Raw genomic sequence first — 6,050 nt, forward strand, 5'->3', positions numbered from 1 at the left:
TGAGAGAATGGGACTTTTGTTCCTTTCACCTGGGTAAGGTAAGCAGCCCTAATGGGGCTACTCACTATACCGCCGACCAAAAGGTCAGCAGTAAAGTAAAGGTGTTTGTGTAACCCTCCACGAACGCCTTGGATCCGGTGGAGCAGAGCTCTATGGACCCGCCTCCCTCCCTCCCCTGACACGCCTCCTCCCTGCCCTCTCTCTGTCCCCCGCCAGCCTCCTCCATCCCCAGAATGCCTCCTCCCCACCCTTTCCTTGCCCCCACTTACCATGCCACAGCTTGGCGGTCTGTGAGACCGCTGAGCCACGGAGGCTGGGCACCTAGGCTAGCACTGGTGGTAGCTTGGCGGTGAGGCTCACAAACGTACCTTACGGCATGTTTGCAACAGTGAATGTTTGCAACAGTGTTTGCAACAGTGCGTGGCAGCACAAAGCTGCGGCACCAAGTCCAGGATTGGACTCTGTAAGTCTTTGGTGGAGAGGGGAGGGCAGCAACATGATCACTTAAATCACACTGCTGCTGGGCAAGGAGGGATTTTTTCACTTACTTGGGGGTCACTATGGCTTCCTGGAGGGTTTGGGGAGCATGCAACTCTCTCTGCAGCCTTCCCTGAGGCTTCAAAAAGTAGAAGAAAAGGGGGGAAAAAACCTACTTTCTGTTTTGGGATAAAAACCGGAAGTAGGTTCCCAGTCGTGGACCTCCACAGCCCTGCACCTGGGGCAAAGCTCTGCGGCTGTTGCCACCCCCCTCGGGCAGAAATTCACCCCCCCCCCACTTACCAGAGGCTCACAGAGCCTCCCACACTAGGGAAATCACTGTGGAGTTCCCCAGCACTATAAACTGTGTTCCGGTAAACCAGAAGCTCAGTTTCCAACCCGTCGGGAGCCTCAGAGAGGCCTCCATGGGGCCCTAGAGGCTGGCGCTTGGAGCATTTGCCCCAGGTCAGCCTATGGCAGGCACACAACTGTGGGTTCCCCCTTTTCTGACATTTTGAAATTGTCTCTACTGAAGTCAGTAACTGAGCTTCTATTACAATCAACAGAGCAAGCATTGTATCCTAAGATTTTTCTATTCATAATGTTCAGCCTTATTTGCTTTTAATCTGCTGCAATTCTTCCTGAGAAACCTCATCTGCAGGTCCCAGTATGGAGTGCAGGGATCCAGTGTCTCTGAATGGTTTGTCTCTGTGTCATATTTTCAGGAGAATCCTTAAAAAAATGTATTCTATAAAATTATCATAATTGTATGTCTTTCAGTTGTAATATATCCATGCTAATATTGTAATGTTCCCTATCCTCTGGTTGGTTAACTGAATTGACTTTAAGGTCTTTTGAAGCCTTTCCTTTTAAGTAAGCCTGAGATATTCCTTCCCCTTTGGGTGCTGAAAGCAGGTGGCAGTTAAAGCACTTTTAATGATAAATCTCTACACAGTTGTCACACCTGGCCAGTGTTTGAAGTACAGACTTGGGTTTAAGGGCCACTCAGTGGTAAGAATGAAAGATTAAGACTTTTCCGTTTATACATCAAAAGTAAGCTGTTTCTCCTTGAAATCCAAAATTAATACAAATGTAGCTCTCAATTTTATTGACTCTTTGGCTATAGCTTAAGAGAATTTAGTAGCAGATTTGTCAAAATCATGTTTTACGATGTGGCGTCTTGCATGAAATGTGAGACAAATTCATGGCGTCAGATTAATTCTGGTGAGTGAAATATAGCAGTGTGTTCCAATTTGTCCAAAGTACAGCGGAAATACTGTCATTTTGGATCCAACTGCTTGCAGGAATTATGTCACAATTGTGGAACCGTGTGGAATCTCCCAGTATCATGCTTCATTTAATAGGATTATACCTTTGAAGGCAACTGAATGACCTTTGGTCAGCTGCTCTGGACCTCCAAATTTAAATCTTACCCTTGACCCAGAAGCACCATACCAAGTTGAGAAGTCTTAATATAATTGTGAATGTGTGTTTACTTCTATAGTTAGAGCTATTTGACCCCATGCTGTTCAACTGGCAAAATGTACAATAAAGGTCTGAGAATCAACTAAGCATTTTGGATGGAGATACACAGGCACAGGTGTTGGGAGAGAACCCAATACAGCACATGCCAAAAAAAGGATTCCTGGGTCCCACAGCCTGTATTACATTTCCTAACATGTCCACTCCTTTCCACAGCAAGCATTGGTGAAGGAGATTGAGACTGTAGTTCCACCAAGAGGCCACTTTGCATGGAATCCATACTGACTGGTTTCAGTATTTATAGTAAACTTAAATATAGTAAAAGTTTTTTTATATATAAAAGTTCCTTGAAAAGTTCATTTAAAAAATGACCAATGCCACAGTGAATAAAATTTATATATATATATATATATATATATATATATATATATATATATATATATATATATATATAAGCTCCAAAAGGAAACATGACAAAGAATTAAAATAAATTATCCAGTTCAAAACCACTTTAGTAAAAAGCTAAGTATAGATTTTTGTGTCCCCCTTTTTTACAGAATAACAGTACAGACAGTTTAGCTAAACGTCTTTATTAGGAAGGTTGACGGGCACAGTGGTCAACTAACAGCCCAACCCTAATGGCTGCAGCGCTGCTGGGTGCAGTGGTGACAAAAGGGCTACCTCTGCATCCAATGGCCCATGGCAGTCTTTCTTACTTCTGGTGGCCATGCGGTGTCCTCCCAGGGCTGGGTCCAATGCTGATGCTGCCTCCTCCCACATACTGTAAACATGCTTTATGGCATGTTTACAACATCTAGTGCTGGCGCTGGAGCTCAGCGCCATCGCTAACAGTCCGTAGGATTGGGCCCTAACTTATTTTCCATAGGGGAATACGGTGATGTATAGCTTCCAACTTACATTTTTAAAAACAGTTTGTGATTATGCAATCTACCTTTTAATAGTTTGTGATTATGGCACAGACATGTGCCAAGTACCCTGAAAGGAAGAACCAAGAGGGTGAGCCTTGAAGGGTTAATTTTATTTATATGTAATTTTATATTTAATTTTATTTATTTTTAAGCACATATATCCTGCCTTTCTATATTACAGGAAAAGCTCAATGTTACTTACATCAATAAATAGCCAATAATAAAACAACAACAAAATTACAATTAAAATCAAACTAACAACAGACAAAAGAAATATCAACTAGACCCAGCATCTCAGTAGTGGCACCAACGCTATGGAACTCCCTCCCCCTTGACTTAAGAATGGCTCCCTCTCTTGAGACTTTTCGACAAGGCCTGAAAACCCTTCTGTTTAAACAAACCTTCTGAGTTCTTGACCTTTTTAACATCTTTTATATTTTTTACAGGCCTGATTCTTTTATGATTTGCTGCTGCTCCATGCTCTTTTTACCGGACTATTTTTTATCTGACTGCTGTTTTTATGATATGTGTTAATATGTTTTTATTTGTTTTAAATTATGTTTTTAATCTGTTTTAACCTGTTGTAAGTCGCCTTGAGTCCCTTCGGGGAGAAAGGCGGGGTAAAAATAAAGTTGTTGTTGTTGTTGTTGATATTAACATCTCGATCTCAACTGGGAATAAATTCTGCAAGCAGGGTGCCAAAACAGAAAAGGCCTTCTCCAATCATAGTGGTGGTGGTACCCACAACAAAGCCATCCAAGATTACCTCCCAAAATAAACAAACTCATGCACTGCAAGTGGGTGAGCTACTTTTGCAACCTGTTCCCAGGCTCGTCCCTTGGCTGTAGTGCTCAATTCAGAATTAGGCCGGGGGGGGGGCAGGATTGGCAAGATTGGAGATACAAGGCTGGTGCATGCTGTATCCAAACTCTCTTCCTGGGCCTGTTCCCCCTGCATGGATCAATGCAGATTTGCGCCAGAGATATAACAAGTTGAGAAATTGTGGCTGCTGGGGCTTACCCTGAGGAGACCTCCAGCAGCCAACAATCCCCCACAGGATACAGCGGATGGGCAGCCCAATTCTAAGCCAGGCAGTACCCAGGGCTCCAGTGATGCCAAAATGGTGCCGGGACTCTAGTGCCAAGAGTCTCCTTGGGGTAAAGAAGTGTTTGCTCTCTTAACCTGGGTAACGCAGCCATGGCGCCAATGGGTCTCCTTGAATCTGCACCCACTTTTGATTGGTTGCAGACCCAAGGAGGGCTGCCCCGGTTGTGAGGGAGGTAAGGATTCTGTAGCAAAGGCTGTAGCTGTCTCCACCACCCTCCCGGACCCATTCCTCCCCTCCCTCAACCTGTTTACCACCCATTACCTGCCTCCCCTCATCCCATCTTACTGTCTGCTGGTGCTGGAGGAGTGTCATCTGTCTGTCCACGTCACTCTGACGCCCAGTGTCTATGGCTCCCCATCTCCAGCTGCAGCAGATGTGCCTTATGGCAACGTTTGCAACACCCAGCACTAGCGCTGGGCACCAGTGCTAAGGCCAGTTAGGATTGAGACCTTAGTGAGAATTAGGTTGTAAGTGAAAGTCCAGTGTACATTAATTTGGCCTCAGTCATCTTTTTACCACCAAATCAGAGACACAAGCCGTTAGCTTGCCTCAGCATCCTAGCACACAATGGCTTTCCCATCTAATGTACAGATCTAACATGAGTTTTAAAATGCACTGCAGGTTACAGAGATCACCAACCACGACTCTGTCATGTCCTAATTTATTTAAGAAATTTGTATCCCACACCTCCACTCCCCCAGAAGTCACATTGGCCTGCTTGTTGGTTGGCAACCTTCAGTCTCGAAAGACTATGGTATAAGCCTACAGCACCCAGTATTCCCAGGCAGTCTCCCATCCAAGTACTAACCAGGCCTGACCCTGCTTAGCTTCCAAGATCAGACGAGATCGGGCATGTGCAGGGTAATACATTGGCCACTCACAAAAATAATAAACATTATTTTGTTTTATATCCAACTCAATCCCATGAGTGAGTTACAGTATTTTTTCTACCTGTTTTTCTTCTTCATCCCTTCTTCCCCAGAGACAGTTGGGGATTCTTGATGCTAGAAGATGCTAGAAGTTGGGCACAGTCCAGCTGAAATAGTGCAGCAGGTGGAGGATGTTTGGTTCTATCTTGCTGGCTCTCCTTCACCTCCACCTTCATCACCAGCGGCCTTTGGCTGATATAGAAAACACACTGAAGGGGGAAAAATCACAAACCTGCACTTAATATTAGCTGCTGTTTTACTTTGACTAGTAGGAAAATATTACATTTGATAACATTTTCTATCTCATGCTTGACATATATCTTACCATGCTTTTGCTATAACTTTTATCATTTTTTGTGTGAAAGAACATCAAAACCAATCAAGTAAGCCAGATATTCCTACTCAAGCTCTCACAAAACCAAAAGAAAAATATGCGAAGTTCATGGACAGCCTAGTAATTCATTTTTTTTTTAAATTTGGGTATATCTATATATCTGAACTTTACTTAGAAAAAAGACTTATGCCTACTACTACATCAGAAGTAAAACCAGCACTCCACAAATATATGACATTCAGGGCGCAATCCTAACCCCTTATGACAGTGCTTTCCAGCACTGCATTAGGGCAATGCAGCTCTGAGGTCAGGGAACAAACCTTCCCTTACTTTGAGGAGGCCTCCGTGAGTGACGCCCAACTGCAGGATGCCGCACACGTCCCATTGGCACCGCTATGCCAGTGCTGGAAAGCACTGACATAAGGGGTTAGGATTGCACTCTCAGTGTACAATCCTAAGTCCTTTTTGGACTCCCCTTCAGTAATGGGTGAGTTCGTGCTGGATGAATCTGGCCAGCGTGGGGGGTCAGGAAAGGCAGAACTGGGGCATTCTGGAGCATGGGGAGGGCCCATGGGTGGGCCAGGCCCAAGAGGGGGATGGAACCAGGATCCAGCACTTGGGCTGGATCCTAACTCCACTCCAGAGCAACCCAGCATAGCACCAGGCTGCTCCGATCTGTGCTACCACTTTAGGTGATGCAGATCCAAGTACCTGTTGGAGGAAATTAAAAATAGTTTCCTCTTTGGGGGGGGGGAAGCAGAGTAGCTTAAGCAGTGGACCCCCCCCCCTTT

The 6,050-nt window shown here is 44.7% G+C and overlaps 1 pseudogene; it reads right to left on the reverse strand.

Annotated features, from left to right (window-relative positions):
- Positions 1-4,755: 4,755 nt before the first annotated feature.
- On the reverse strand, positions 4,756-4,870 carry LOC136646105 (5S ribosomal RNA; annotated as a pseudogene).
- Between the last annotated feature and the right edge of the window lie 1,180 nt (positions 4,871-6,050).

The sequence above is a fragment of the Tiliqua scincoides genome, chromosome 3 (genome assembly GCF_035046505.1).
Source record: "Tiliqua scincoides isolate rTilSci1 chromosome 3, rTilSci1.hap2, whole genome shotgun sequence".
Taxonomy (NCBI): domain Eukaryota; kingdom Metazoa; phylum Chordata; class Lepidosauria; order Squamata; family Scincidae; genus Tiliqua; species Tiliqua scincoides.